The sequence below is a fragment of the Otolemur garnettii genome, unplaced genomic scaffold, assembly GCF_000181295.1.
Source record: "Otolemur garnettii isolate 467f Iridium unplaced genomic scaffold, OtoGar3 scaffold00075, whole genome shotgun sequence".
NCBI lineage: Eukaryota > Metazoa > Chordata > Mammalia > Primates > Galagidae > Otolemur > Otolemur garnettii.
In genome coordinates this window covers 6,333,529-6,350,244 of record NW_003852470.1, presented here as the reverse complement: position 1 = coordinate 6,350,244, position 16,716 = coordinate 6,333,529, and positions in this window count along the sequence as shown.

Sequence of the window (16,716 nt, the reverse complement as noted above, 5' to 3'; positions counted from 1 at the left end):
TTAAAGGTGATACTGAATGCATTGTAGCTTTTTGTCCTTACATATCTTCTTAATCGATGAATGCCAAGAAAGGAACTACTATTCAGTGTAAACACTGATATTACAAAGTGGTCTCAAAAGCGAGGTGGCTAACAATATGTGTAGCGTGCTGCCATTTATCCAAGAAGCTGTGACAGGAACACAGTAGAACCTCCACAGTTGCCCACCTCCTTAAACAGACCTAATTTTCATGGACTGGACAGGTACCACGTGCACGTACCAGTGGTAGACCTTGTTTCTGTATAGTGACCACCTGTGCGTGTCATCCCTCGGGTGATCAATGTACAGAGAAACCACTTCAGGGGTGTCTAACCTGCAGCCCACGGCCCACATGTTGATTCTGGGAGGCCTTATTGGCTTATCCATGGTGTCAGATATCACAGGCTTTTTGTCTTTGCTCATCAGCTCTTATTAGTGTTTGTGTATTAAATAATGTGTGGCCCAAGACAGTTCTTTGAATGTACAGCAGAGTAAAAAAAGGTTGGAAACCCTTGTATATGTGTGTGGGTATAAGGTCATAGGTGTACTACTATCAAATTCTTTTTCTAATGGAAAAATAAACCATATTTTATAACGTTATCTCATGTAAGGAAATAAAGCATCCATGTCAGAGAGAAAAGGAATGACTCAGATGTCCCTGAATAGACAGTACAACCTCTGTAAGGTCACCAACAAGGGACTGTCACAAGCTGGTCAACATACAGAGGTGGTCAAGGTGAGGAACTAGGCCTGCAGTGCTGATATGTACATGTGGTACGTGTCTGGCCTATGAAAACGAGGTCAACGGAAGGAGGTGGTCAGAGGAGGGGGGTGGTCAGCTAAGGAGGATCTACTGTACTTTGGTTAGTAGATTTGATTCGGAAACCATGAAAATATTTTTTCATACTACAAAACAAATCGGAATATTTTTTAAAACCAGTCCTTATAGGTAGCACCTATAGCTCACTGGGTAGGGCACCAGCCACATACACTGAGGCTGGTGGTTTCCAACCTGCTCCAGGCTAGCTAAAACAACAATGGCAACTGCAACAAAAAAATAGCCAGGCGTTGTAGTGGGCACCTATAGTCTCAGCTACTTGGGAGGCTGAGGCAAGACAATCACATAAGCCCAAGAATTTGAGATTGCTGTAAGCCTCAACCACGGCACTCTACCTAGGGCAACAGCTTAAGACTCTGTCTCAAAAAAAAAAAAAAAAAAGTCTCTAAAAGTCAAAGGGAAAATGTAATAAAACTTAAGTATATATTGATTTGAGGCATGACCACAAAAAAAAAGAAACTATTCCATGTGATTTTAAAACATTTGATTGTATTTTCTTAGTAAAACAAATTCTAAAAGGGAAAAAAAACCTTCAATGTTTTTTAACAGTTATATTATTGGCTATAGGGGCAGGGTTATTGTTTTGAGATTGAAAATGGATGAGATAAAGGAAAATACCCCATCAACTCTAACTGAAAATATTCATGAGTGAAGTATAATATTCATTCATGATGCATTTTGTTTTGGAAAAAAAAAGAAAATTATTTCCTTGCTTTATGCACTGAAAAGGTCTGGAAGCCATAACCACCTATCAGTGGTGAATGCCTTCAGTGCCTGGATCTGGTCTCTATGTACCATTTCCCCTTAAATGCAGCCAGGGCTCCTGGAGATACAGCTGATTCTTCCAAGTCTAGGGCAGGAAATATGTAAGGTGAGCCTGCAATACCCGATCATGTCAGAAGGAAGGAAGCTATTAAGGATCGCAAGAGTCATGTTAAAAGGACCCAGGAGCTAACCCAGGCTCTCATTAAGGATGGGAAAATTTGAGCAACATTAAAAACTTAGTGCATCAAAACACACCAAATATGTTTGTATTCGTGAATTCATTAGGGTAGATAAAAAGCAAGAAAACATCTCCTTGGTTGCTCAGGAACCAAGACATGACTTGGAAACTAGGTTAATGAAGAGAAAGATTTAAGCATTTATCATGACTTTTCTGTATGAACCCCACCTTCGGGTATTCAAATAGTTAATGAGAGAAACCCTCTCTTGATAGATTTAGGCCAGGTAACAAATGAAGAAGGAACGTAGAATTGGGTGTCCCCACTCTGGGACAGCATCATTCTGGGAACATGTCCGTGGCCACTAACTGACCAGCAGTTACGCACCTAGCTGAGGTGATTTAAGACTATGTAAGGAGCAATATCTCATTCTGCTTGGGATCCCAGTGTTTGCCACAGGGCCCGGGTCAAGAAATATTGATTGGATGAACAAATGGATCAATCAGTCAATTAATTAATCAATCATCTAAAAGCCTAAAACCTATGTACCTGGTAGGACTTGGCGCAGATCTTACATAAGCAGCTAAGCTCTTTGAATCATGTAAACCTATTTCTGTAGCTGCCACAAATGGGTAGAATTTGGCCTGCCATTCAGAAAGCTCCCGGGGACTGGGATGTATTTTCTATCTCCCAGGCCTCATTTGCACCAGGCTGGGAGGCACGAAGGAGCAGGATTTGGCTGCCAGGAGGAAGCCACCACACTGCCATAATCCCAGGAAACATCATCTACAAACTCGGCATTTTTAGTGCTGCCAAGATCAGCAATCTTCTCTGCAAAAGCTGTGCTGGCCCAGCCTGCGTCTGCCTGCAGGAATTCCCAGCACTGACCTCCTGTTCCCAGTGCACCCCCCAAGCAGAGAAAGACTGTGGAGATGCTATTTTGGATTCTCCAATAGACACATCCACAGAAAGGTTGACATTTATATAACGGTGGGTTGAGAATTCAGTGCTGGGTTAAAATAACCGGGGAGCCTGTGGAGCTCATTGTAACCACCAGCAATTAAACGGAGAGGCCTACCTTTCAGACAAATATTTGGTGTTCGTTGAACTTCTGCAAAATGATTTCACCAGTGAACTAACATCTGCAGCTTCAGTTGTGACGATTTATGAGGGTTTCTATACGCAGACTGTGTCGCAGAATGAAAAAGGAATTAATAGAGGCGAGGGCTGAAAAAGCCGAGCTGCAAGAAAGGGATGGAGGAAACTGGGACGAGTGTCATTCTGGTACCACTCGGGTTTGAGTCACACTGGACAGTTGCTGCCTTCCTGACCGCGATCCACTGCACTTGGTTTTCCTCTGCGTTTTTTTATACTGGCCTCCATGCCCACATAAGAGCACAAGACTCAGCCCTTTAGGGCCAGACTGCTCCAGCACCGACACGTGCGTGCTTTTGAGCAAACACCCTGCCTTCCCTGGCCCCACTGCCCGCACAGCCCTCAGCCCATCGTCTGGAAGCTGAGCACAGGGAAACCTTGGAGGGGCCAGATGGACAGTGCTGGGCTCTGACAGTGACCCATGACCCCAATCAGACTGCCTTGTTTCTATATGTCTCCTTGGAATTTCAGTGAAGATAGCAGTAGTCAGTTTGGCTGAAAAAATTTCTTATTGTGGGAACATTTTCTCATACCATCCTCTCCATCTCCCCTAAGGAAAAAAAGATGCCGTATGGATGGCCCTGAGTTCTCCAACCCGCTGGGAGAAGTTCATTTCCATCAGGCAGATGCCTAGGCTTTGTGCTGCAAGAGGAGTGATGGGCAGAGGAGAGCAGGTTTCTCTTTCTGGCTGGTGAGAGAGGTGAAGCTGGGAGCCCATGATCTTAGATGGCCACTACAAAAACCAAGAAGCAGAAATGAGAGAGGGAGGGGAACAGGTGCCTTACTTGGGGGTAGAGGGCCGTTGGTTTGTGTGTGGGGGGGAATTAAAGATGGAGAACTCTGAAGGATGGGGTATAAATACCTGAGTGTTAAGATTTAGAGTTCCAGAAGGAAGAGCTGGACTTCCTATGGATTTGTGTGTGGCTTTTGAACCATGTTCTTGGCATCGACAGCAGCTGTGGCCTAAGTAGCTCCCACTAACAGCCCCCCTCCTCCTGGGGCTCAGAAGGGAACAGACCTAAAAAGAAGGCAGCTGCTTTTCTCTGACTGGTCTCTTCCTCTAGAGGGCCCAGGTCTTCCTAATAGACATCAGCCTAGAATAAGGCCGTGTAGGAGGCTGCCCCACCTGTCTGCCCACCCGGTCTGGGGCCGCAGTGAGCACCACCCAGGGCTAAGCTGAGACAGGTGTGCTGCATTCAGCGGCAATGACCAGCTGCTCTTCCTGTCTGCTCCGCCGGGGCCCTGCACCCAGGGAAGCAGGCTTCTCACATGAAGTCAGGGTAACAAGGACTGTTACCTGTTTCCCACGCCAAGTCACTTAATCAGAAGAACTCAAGCAACGTAAGATGGCTGATAAAGGTTTGGTGTTTGTTTCATTTTAAATCAGTTAGACTGAATATTTATGGTGCTTGAATGTATAGGAGCAGACGTTGATAAGGAGCTTATATTGGTGACATTTTTTAATAAAGCGATCACATCTCGGCCTTTTGGCCAAGATCAAGTGTATAAAGTGACCATTAGGAATGTGTGAAAGATGTTACCAAGTCAGTGAAAGCCGTGATTTCTAGAAACAGTTCATGACATAAATTAATTCTGAGATAAGGGGGAAAGCAAGATTTAAATAAAATATTATATAAATTCAGTGTGGTGTCTATCATTTTTCTATTTATTGCTCTCTCTCTAGCTATGTGACTAAATACAAACATTTGTAGACAATACCCTCAAATATTCACACTGGGGTGATCTTTTGTTTTCTTATTCATTTTTTCACAATTTCATATTTCCCTAAAATCTGTTTCAGTTAGCCTTTGCTGTCCAACAAACTACTATGAAATTTAATGGCTTAAAAGAAGAAACGTCCATTATTTTGTGGGTCCTTAGTGCTGTTCCTCAACTCCAGGTGGGCTGGGAGGGTCAGTGGTCAGCTGGTAGCAGGATTGAGGCATGACGCCCTCGTGTGTCCATACTCACATTTCTAGTAGTTGGCAGGTTGGGACATGAGCAGGGATGGGTGGCTCTGTGTCATGTCTCTCTCATTCTCCCAGGGGCCAGCTCAAGCCTCCCTCTGCGGTGGTCTCAGGAATCCACAGAGCAGGAAAGCCCCAGCCTCTGTCTGCCGCATGGGCTCACATCACTGGCCATGCCAGTCACATGGGCCACATCAGGGTGAGACTCTGCCATTTAACAGGAGTCACTGAGAAGTCAAGGATTGGGCTCACAGGGGTGAGGAAATCATGGGGTGCAGGAAAACACACATGAGGTTCATCTTTAAAGAACAGAAAAAAAATTGCCAAGAAATTTGGAATTTGGGTAGAGGGTTCCAAAAAACCAGAGGTATCTAAGAAAACTAGACGTTCACAGAAGTGATGAGTCATTTTGTAGCCAAGATTGACTATACGTATTTACCTTTTTAAAAACCAAAGTATGATGGAAATTCCTTCACCTCATTTAAATTGATGCCTTTTATAATAGCTTTTTTTTTTTTGAGACAGAGTCTCACTTTGTCGCCCTTGGTAGAGTGCTGTGGCATCACAGTTCACAGTAACCTCCAGCTATTCTCTTGCCTCAGCTTCCCCAGTCGCTGGGACTATAGGCACCTGCCACAACGACCGGCTATTTTTTGTTGTTGTTGCAGTTTGGCCGGGGCCGGGTTCAAACTCACCACCGTCGGTATGTAGGGCCGTACTCACTGAGCCACAGGCACTGCCCAATAGCATTTTTTTCATTAATTAAAAGTCAATTTTGTGAGGTGGGGATTCTGGCCCTAGGACCTAGTGTTATGCCTGCAAAAATGTCAGTTTCAAGGCAAAAGAGAATCAAGGTTCATATGGAATTAAGATTGCTAAAACCAGCTGACTTTAAAATAAAGGGATTACCCAGGATTATCCAGGACCTGAAAAGTAGACTGGGAAGGCAGAATAGTCAGAGCTGAGGGACAAGGAGGGGCGGTTTGAGGTTTAGAGGAATTTGACTCCCTGTGTGGCTTTGAAGCGAGGGCAAGGGGACCAGAAACTGAGGGTTGGGAGTGGGGTCCTCGCAAACAGTTGTGAAACAGACACTTTCAAGGAACCTACAACACAGGAACTGAATTCTGCCAATGACGCAAACGAGCTCAGGAGTGGACTCCTCCCGGAGCCCTGAGGACCCCTTGATTTCTGCCCATTGACAAAGACACTGGACATCAGACATACAGAGCTAGAAAATGACAAATTAGTGTTTCTATTGTGATAATTTGTTATAGCTGCAACAGAAAACTAATACGATGTTCCTTACAAAAATTCTAGAAACGATATAAAAGCACATAGAATAAAGCAAAAACCATCCACACTTTTATCATTAACATCCCTAGATAATCATTATCTATTTACCTACTTTAGCCCAGTGAAAATTATCCTGGATACACTTTTTAGGACATTGGCAATTTCTCATGCTAATGAAACTACTTCTGTGTCCCTAAAAATGGAATTTTAATCATATCTTGGGAACGTTTGTGTAGAGGCCACAGGGGGTGTGGGAACTTGGGGGGCGGGGAGGACAGGAGCCCCTTCCAGGGTGATAGGAGGTCTTGAAGAGAGGGTAGGCGTTCAGCAGGTGAAGACACTGAGATTGGTTTTCCGGGTAGAAGGAGCAGTATGGAGGGAGATGTGGAGGCCCAAACCCCGCGTGCAGTGCCCACAGCTGAAGTTTAGACACCTACAGGGAAGTAGGAACCAGGGAGGGGGAGGAGCAGGGGGCCTGGAGCTGGGCCCAGACCACCAGGGATTTCACCACCACCACATCGAAGCCTTCAGACGGCACCTTCCCAGAGACCGTCCTCTTATCAGGGTCCGGGCACTGTTTCCTTCTGGAGATTCTTATTTGACAGATGACGTAGACTTCCCTCGGAGAGCTGCAGTCTCTACTCCAGGAAAGAACTGTGCAAACCTGATTTTTTTGGAACAATGCTCCAACCAGTTCCATTGGAAAACTGCCTTCCAATGACAATGGCGTCAAAACAGTCATTACCTGGGAGCCTGTGGGAAAAACGGACATCGTTCTCATCTTCTCACAACAACCTGCTGCGGGGCTGGAACGTGCTGACATAGGACAGTGCGTTGGTTACAGGCTCACTAGCAGGTCTCAGCATCCAGACAGACACGGTCAGGTGCCATGTGACGATCTTACTCATCCTGGAGCTCTGAGCCACTAGTGCCTTCCAATCTGGGTGTTCTTATAAAAGCTTGAATTCCAAGCAGCTGCTTAAATGGGCCACAGCCGTTTTGGTGGGGACTTTATGTGCATCATCTGGGACACAGATAAGACAGTCAAATACCCTCTCTGCCAGTGCCTCTTTGGGGTCCAGGCTGGCACATATTTGCTAAGAAAATGACCTTCAACTGCTGAAGGCCACTTTTTCTTGTTCTTCCCCCAGCAGAAAATAGGACACCAGGTCTCTCTGCTCACAATAGTTCAAAGACTCTATATCCCGGAATAATTCAGTAATTTATATCTTGTCTTCACACTGCAGGGGGTGAGCCCTGCTGGAGCACTCTGGCCTTGCCTGTACCATACTGTCCACAGAGCAGCGTCTGGAACTATAAACCCTCTCTCCCACCTTCTTCCCTAAAGTAGCCTCCTAAGTCCAGCCCTAATTCCACCTGGGTGCTCTGTCTCTGCCCTTTAAAACTTCAAAGAGCAGCTGCTCTTTCCAACATAATGGTTGTCTTTGTTATTCCCGCATGACTGGAACCTTTAAAATGTCACTTCCTTACAGATCTCATTTGGAATAAATGAAATGGATTTTAAAGTCAAAACTTGCACTCTGAGGTTTATTCCCGGGGATTGTGTCTCTTTTTACCTTCGGCCACTCACCCCTCCCATCTGACATCCTGACCCAAACTTACAGGGCTCTCTTATAAATCCTGGAGAGTCTTGCGCTTTCTAAATGTTTCTCGTCTGAACTTACAGAGAGGGACATTCTGAGGACACGCCACTGCTGCAATCTGCTTTTGGCAGAGAGAATATGGTTATTTTTTAATGAATTTCTTTTCTCTTCAAGGAGCAATTATGGTTGCATTCACCTTAGAAATGGATTTGTTGTAAGGTCGGCTGCATCATGTGAGATTCAACCAATTTTGTTGTGTTCTGGGCCCCCTCACCATGTCTGATTCTGCTCCTCGGGAGCAATTGCTGTGGTCTCTGTGGCCTGCTCAGGGGTCAGAGCCTGCATCCCAGCATCTGTCCTGGACCCAGGCAAGAAGGTTGGCTCAAAGCAGCAGCCTCCCATTCAAAAGTCATGCTAACTTCCGCTGAGCCAAGCTGAGGCCTGACTATGCCCAGGACTCAGGAAGACAGTTTCCACTCCCATGTCCGAAATCTTTCAGGTCATCAAAGCAGCCTTGAGAAGAAGCCTGGGTGTGATCAATGGGGCTACCTAAGCCTCAGTGAAGTGAAAGTGAAACCATGACCATTCAAGTCTATAAGAAACATTTCTGGCAAGGTCAGTGACCATTGTTCCTGAAAATTGACCTTCTGGGAGGTGAGTCTTTCCATCAGGGCGCAGATGGCTCCCCTTGCAGCCAGTTTGCCTCCCACAACGCCCCGTCCTCCAGCTGTCATGGCCCAGGAGCCCCACTAGTACTTTGTACTTTTTCCTCCAGGCGTGGTGCAGGTGACAGGCAAGTTTCTCTCCCAGGGTCCCTGCACTCCTGTGTTGGCTTCCAGGAATGCTGTGTCCAGAGTGGTTCTGAGGCTGCCCCTGGACTTGGCAGGAGAGCAGGGAGCTATTGATTCTGGGGTCTGCCTTCCACAGGGAGTGGGAAGAACGTCTTCCCACCCCATGTCCACTGCCCCTGTTAGAGGGACCAGGGCTCTGTGTGGGCTCAGAACTTCCAACCGGAGAGGTGGGTCGGGCTCACTGAGCAGACAGTTCCACTTTTAGGGGGCTTCTTTCTTATGGGCTCCACTCAAGCCCTTCAGGATGACCCACCGTGCACGCCCTCCCATGCAGCCTCACAGGGCTGCCTGTGTCCAGGGCAAGGCCGTGCACTTCTGGTGGGGCTGAGTCTTCACGACGCCACTTCCCAGGACGTGTCCTGTTCTTTCTGTGGGTCTTCTAGTTCTCATAACCACTTCTCTGTTGTTGGACATTTGGCTGCCTGACATTTTCCCCTTAAGAATACTATAAGCACATTTCCTACATCCTGCCCTTTTAAAATTTTAGAACAGAGTCCCAGCAGTAGGATTATTAGTTTTTTAAAAAGTACATCTTTAAAGCTTACATATGTATTTGTAAGTTGATTTTTCAAAAGACTGTCAACTTAGTGCCTAGCTAGTGATTTTAAAATTAAGTTAAAAATTTTAGACGCAAACAGTGTGAATTGCTTTTTTAAGGTAACATATGTTCTTATTTTTATCTAATTACAAAGATAGAAAATTTGAAAAATAGAGAAGAACAAAGAAGGGAGAAAATAAAAATAACATGAAGATCACCTTTTGGGGGTAAAATATCATGATTTCTGTAATTTACAATCAATGGTTCCGAAGAAAAATACACATAATTTTATATAATGTGCTTAATAGCACAGTATAACATACATATATTATTAATGTACAGTATGTCACATATGTAAAATATGCATACTATCATCATACACATACATCATATATAAAATTATGTATTATATACAAGTTATACAATATATGGTACATACATATTAAGTCATTAAATATGAAACGTCCAATTACGAATCAAAAGTTTAGTTTATTATAGGTCAAACAAGCAGTACAATTAATCAAAGCACGTGCTTAAACTATCGGCACACTTTTGCCATCTTCATGGGAGCTAGTTTATGCCAGCAGCAGAAAAAGCCTAGAAAGCAAGAGGCAGTGAAATCAAGAAAGACATTTGCCACAGCCGGTTGAGAATTGAATATTTTTCCTTGCAAGAAGTGGTCCAAAGCCTGGGAAGAAGTCATCGTCACTTGGCCCAAAGTCTGATGAGTAGGGTGGATGACACAGTGTCCGAGTCCAGCTTCTGTAGTGTCAGCAGCATTGTTTGTGTGATGTGTGGTCAAATGTTCTCTTGCAAGAGGACTGGCCTGTCTCGATTGACCCGTCTCACCGCATAATCACAAGCATCCTCGTTACGTTGTCCAGCTGGTCGCAGTTAACATCTCCTGGGATCAACTGACCAGGTTTCTTGGCTGCATAGTGGGTAATGTCAGAAATGGGCCACCCAACAGACATCATTCGCTTTTTATGATGAATATTCAGCCCTTCATCTTTATCCAACCATTGTTTCAGACACTTGCGATTGTTGGAAAGAATCCATTTTTCATCACACATAACAAACAATATGGTATAAAAATGGCTTACTTTTATGTCATAACAGCAAAGAAAGGCAAGCTCCCAGATGATGTGTCGTCTGGTATTTTTAATGCACGTGGAACCCATCGATCCAGCTTCTTTACCTTGCTGGCGTGGTCCAAATGGTCCAGTATTGTTGGAATAGCAACGTGTGTGTCAGAGAGACAAAGAACAATGAAGAGAATATTGTAAGGTGCCGACAGTTGGTGAGCTCAGGTGAAGATACGAGGGAACCTCTTATACTGTTTTGCAACTTACCCATAAATGGGATATTATTTCAAATTAACATATTTTGAATGCTATTCTTTCAGAGTTTTTCTTTTTATGCAAAAACCCACCATTTTCTGCCAATTTAGGTTTCACATGATTTAGCTTTTTCAGCAGACTTTGCAATGTGACCTGTCTACCATAAATAGGTACCTATGACCTTTGTACACCATCTTACAGGTGGAAACAGTTTCCTTCTGGTATAATTTATAGGTTGGTTCCAACTTTTCCCTTATACAAAATAACATTTTAATAAGTGTCCCTGGACACGAATCTTCAGTCACATCTTTGATAAATTCCCTTCCTGGGAATTGCTGGGTTGAAAGCACGCTATCTGAAAGGCTGCTCTGCAAACAATGAGTGTCCCTGGAAAATCTGTACCAATTCGTTCTTCTCCTAGCAACACAGGAGCACTGCTTTGTGGATTTGCCAAAAGTGGAGCCCAGCTCAAAGCAGCTCAGATGAGACACCATCCACTATGGGCTGCAGGGGGATCCGAGGGCCTCCAGCTGCAGACCAAGAGAGCCTGGTGCTGTGTCTGAGTCGCCTCCCTGAAGCCATTGTCCCCATCTCTCCCTCCCATTGGCAGACTGGCAGCTTCTCTGCAAGGCTGAGTTCTGACTCCCCTTTCATTCAGCTCCCAGGAGTCTGTGCTTTGCTGGGGGGAGGTGTGTTCTGGCCCTGCACGCTCCACAGTGAGTCTAACTCAGAGAAGCAGTGGGAGGGTGGGGTGGCCAGGGGAGACGGCACATTTCCTAGCAGGGCATGAACAGCGCGGCGATGACCCCCACTTCCAATCACGTGGTGCCTTGTGCTTTCACTAATGGTCTTCCTTGAGTCTTGAAAAAGGAAGACTCGGCAGGTTTAAATGTTTCATTGTTTTCCTTGCATTACTTCAAATATTGGTGATGCTTAGCACTTCTGTATGTTTGCTGACCACTTGCATTTCTTCTGTGAAGGGCTTGTTCGTGTCCTGTGACCACTTTCCTGTTAGTGTTTTTCCTTCCTTGAGTCATACAAAGGCCTTGGTTTTCATATGTTTACAAATTATGAATCTATATACTTTCCTCTAGTCACTTTAATTTTGGCACTGTGTCCCTTCTCAGACATCTAGGAGTGCCTAGCCCAGGGCACCAAGCAGGCACTGAATCAGTAAGTGTGTGCTGGTGATTGGGTTGAAGGGGCCTGAAAACTCTATATGGTCTAACGACCTTTGAAAATTATTTGCAAGGCTGCAGATGAGAATTCAAGAAGTAATGTCCTAAATTGTGCTGTAGTGTCCCTTGGAGGATCTGGCTAATTGAATTCAAACCATATGTGAAAGCAGCCCCTCCTGGGATGGCACCCTCCAGCCAGTCAATGGGATGAATGTTTCAGAATCTGGAACTCCCGTTAACAGGACTAAATAAAGATTGAAGTCAGCGTCTTCCTTCTTCCTCTTCAGAGATTTGAATTATGACGTGCACCTTCTAATGTGGATGACTTCTGAAAATTCATAGAGCTGATTAGACAGGGCTGGTCTGCAAAGAGTGAAATCAGGGTATTATTTTAAAGTGGAAAGTGTTGCCCATAAACTCATGGTGATGAGTCGACTCTTGCTGCAAATCGTCCTATGATGTCTTTAAGTGCGTACATTGAGGACAACAATAGCATCATTTGTGGTGGGCCTAGTTACAGTTTCTGGACTTTAGACCCCATTTTAGAAAGCACCCCCAAAGAAAAGAAGACAGAGTGAGTGCAGCTCTAAAAACAGTGGCTTCCACGGTGCTTCTGCGCTCTCAGCTTTGGGGGGCCATCTTTGATTTGAAGTCTTGCCTTTTGGAGAGAAATATTGATTCTGTGTTGACTCCTTGACTACAAGACCACGAACTCTCTTGGTAATTACAAATCAACATCTTTAGAATTGTTTCTTTCCACAAATATCAAGAAAAAAAGAGCTTGGAGAAAACTGGTGTGTTTGTTGCACAGATTGTTTTAATAATGCATTTTTAGATGAAGTTAATATTTTATTGATCATTAATAATATATGTTGTTAGGGAAATGCATGTATTCTATAAAAGGATGAGAAAGTTATGAGCTTTGATTCTCACATCTTGTTATCACATCATAGTTGTGACATAGATTTAATGAAATCTTGCCCAGTACGGTTATTTATTTATTTTTTAATTGAGAAAAAAGTGCCTTCATTTATGTAACCCAGAAAGTTCAGAATTCAGAAGTCAGCTTCTACTTTCTGGCCTAGTGTCTTCTCCTTCCCATACTCATCACACACTTCATTCCCAGCTCTGAACATGGTCAATTCTGAGACGGCCACCATGAGGCATCACAGCGGGGGGCACATGAGGGGCACTTGTCTACAGGCATATAGAAGAAGCCTCTCCACCTCTTAGAATGTGATTCAATTTACAGCAATTTGTGATTCAATATTTACAGCAATTTCTGCTCTGAATTTGAAAAGAGTTCATTGCTTTTGACTTTGAAGAGAGAATTCAAGCAAGTGCTCTCCCAGATGAAAGGAGAGACCCAAGGGACAGTGAGAAACAGCTAGTGGCTTAAGGGAACAACAAGCCCTGATGGCTGGTGACACTGAAGTGAAGACATCCTGACACACATGGGTACCAATTTCTGGGTAGGAGGAGCAAGACCTGTTCCCTGCCCCCAGAGTGCTTTCAGTCGGGCTGAAAACCAACGTCATTGTACCATTCCCATGTCATGGTAAACTATGTAATTCTTCCCTATCCTACAGTTCCTGGCATTTTGCTAAGTATGTAGCTTTCTAAGACAAACATTTTCTAATTTTACTTCCCTGAAGCTTTGAGGGATCTTATTCCATAGTTTAAGTTTCTTTGGGGTCAAAATTTTATCATAATTATATAAAAATATATTATAAATATACAAAAATATACCTGTATCTTCCATTCTCAGACACACATCATCTGCAGCAGGGGGTCAACATAACAGCTTGGAGTTCTGTGGGGAGACAGACGTGGTTCACCTCCCAGTCCCAACTTGCTGACAGGAAATAACCTGCACACGTTACCTGTGTCCTCTGTAGTAGTGTGTCCCTTCACGCACGGTGGAGATCATTCATTGGCAGCACTTCACTCTACATTTCTCCTGAGAGATGAGCTCAGGAGGAGGAGTGGCAGGGGGTAGGGGGATGAACCACTGACTGAATGATCACTCATCAGCCCAGCCTGGTCTCTTCTCTGGAGGTGGGACCAGATTGCAGATGTATGTCTGGGGGTTCCTTCTCAAAGTGTGACCATCTCACCATGCAGAGTGAGATTCTAAGATTTTAAAGGAAATGCTCTCTGTTCATAATGTCCCTGAAACAGGCCAATTTCAATCTGTTTCAGAGATGGAGAAAACACTAGTGGAATATGCTGACTCATACAGAGAGACACTAGTTAGTTTGTCTTCAGGATGGCACCGAAGGGATTCCTATGAGTGATTCTGATACTATAATTTTCCATTTGCATCTGACATTAGAAACTATTGCTAATCCCCACCCATTTCCAGATTCTATTAAAAAGAAGCCAATTCAGAGCCCACCTGCTTCCTATCTCCTAGGACTTTTCTGAGAATCATAAATGTGAACAGGGAATGATTTGTAATCAGGTAAGGAACATCTATCTGGTCACCAGTCATTAGACTTTTTCCTTTAGAAAAGAATGGGAAAATTTATTTTTTTAAAAAAATTTCAGAATATTAAAGGATACACATTTTGTTTACATACTTCCTTTTTTTTTGTAGTTGTAAGTGGGCCATTCATCCAGACAGTGTGCACTGTACCCAACAGGTGGGAATTTATCCATCCCTTCTCCCCCAGCTTGATTTTCATTGAGATTTACTTCCATGTGTACTTAAGTGTCGATCAATTAGTTCTAAATTGGTATTGAGTACAAATTTGTGTCTCCATTCTTGTGATGCTTCACCTAAAAGAATGGTTTCCAGTTCCATCCAGGTTGTCACAAAAGATAGTAGGTGACAATTTCTCTAATGGCTGAGTAATACTCCATGGTATGTATATAATACATTTTATTAATTCATTCATGTATTGGTGAGTACCATGGTTGTTTCCACATCTTTGGGATTATGAATTGTGCTGCCATAAATATTTGAATACAAGTGTCCTTTTTTGTAAAAGTATTTCTATGCTTCATATGGAACCAGAAAAGACCCCCAATAGATGATGAAACCTTACCCAATAAGAACAAAGCAGGAGGCATCACCTTACCAGACTTCAAGCTATACTACAAAGCTATAGTAACCAAAACAGCATGGTACTGGCACAAAAACAGAGACGTAGACCTGTGCATCAAAACAGAGAACCGATAGAGGAAAGCATCCTCATACCCCTATCTGATTTTTGACAAATCCGATAAAAACATACACTGGGAGGAAGAATCTCTACTCAATAAATGGTGCTGGGGAAACTAGATAGCTACTGGTAGAAGACTGAAACAGGATCTGTACCTCTCAACTCTCACAAAAATTAATTCATGATGGATAACAGACTTAAACCTAAGGCACAAGACTATAAGAATTCTAGAGGAAAATGTTGGAAAACCTCTTATAGATACTGGCCTAAGCAAAGCATTTGTGATGAAGACCTCAAAAGAAATCATAGCAATAACAAAAATAAACAAGTGGGACCTAATCAAATTAATAAGTTTTTGCACAGCTAAAGACATAATCAATAGAGTAAATAGCCAACAGAATGGGAGAAAATATTTGCATGCTATCAATCTGATAAAGAACCAATAACCAGAATCTACAAAGTACTCAAGAAAATCAGCAAGAAAAAAAATTAAACAACCCCATTAAAAACTGGGCAAAAGACATGAACAGAAACTTTTCAAAGAGAGATCTACTAATGGCCAACAAACACATGAAAAAATGCTCAACATCTTAATCACTTGGAAAATAAAAATCAAAACAACAATGACATATAACCTAACTCCTGTGATAATGGCTCTTACTAAACCGTCCACAAATGACAGGTGCTGGTGTGCACGTGGGGAGAAAGGGGCACTTACACACTGTTGGTGGGTCTGCAAACTAGTGCAAACTCTATGGAAAGCTGTACGGAGATAACTCGAAGAACTTAAGTAGACCCACCCTTTGATCTACCAATCCCACTGCTGGGTATATAACCAAAGGGAAAAATGTTACTTTATAAAAAGGAAAATTTCCTTAAATAAGTTTTTTAAAAGGCCATTTTTGCAGCTTTGAACTCAAAAACACACTCTCTTGACACCTTTCATGAGACAATTGACTTCAGGGTGAGGCCTTATGTGGGAATGGGGAGTGATTTTTTGGGGGGTTCCATTAGCATGTCAACAACTATGCCTAAGGGCCTAGGTCCTGGAGATTATCTACATGCCTGGAAGAGAGAATCTAGGACACCAGTAAGAGGGAAAATGCACCACCACCAGATTAGACAGAGGAAGGTTCTTATTTGGCTCTCTAGCAGGTTTCCAGGCCCTTCCATGAGATATGTAGGCAGGTGTCGGGAAGTTCCTGGAGACCCCATGGGTCGATGGGGAAGGGAGCGGACGGTACTGGTCACCAGACTTACTGAGAGTCATGTCAGTTTGAATGAAGTTCTTCTGTAGTCCAGGGCTGCAGAGCCTCAGGTCACAAAGGCCTCGGGGATGTATGTGACTCTCTGCCAAAATGAGAAAGTGGAGCACGACAGCAAGAGGAAGAGTAGGCCCAGCTCAGAGAGTTCTCCTGCTGTGCTCTTGGGTAGTGGGTGCCAGTAGAGTGACAAGCAACATGCCCACAGAGGACAAGGGCCCTGTCCTACCTGCTACTCGACTCAGGACGTGTTAACAAAGCACCACAAACCAGGCATTTGTGCAGCAGAAATCTATGGCTCAGGTCCTGGAGGCTGAGAAGTCCAAGAGCAAGGTGCTGGCAAAGTAGGTTTCTCCTGAGGTCGCTTCTCCAGGCTAGCAGGCTGCCATCATCTCATCTCATTGCCATCACCTGACTCATGCAGCCTCTTTGTGCACTCTGGGGGCCAGGGGGGAGCTCTCTAGTGTCTGTTCTTATAAGGGCACTAATCCTATTTGAGTAGGGACCCACTTATGACCTCATTTAACCTTAATTACTTCATTGGAGGTCCCATCTCCAAATATG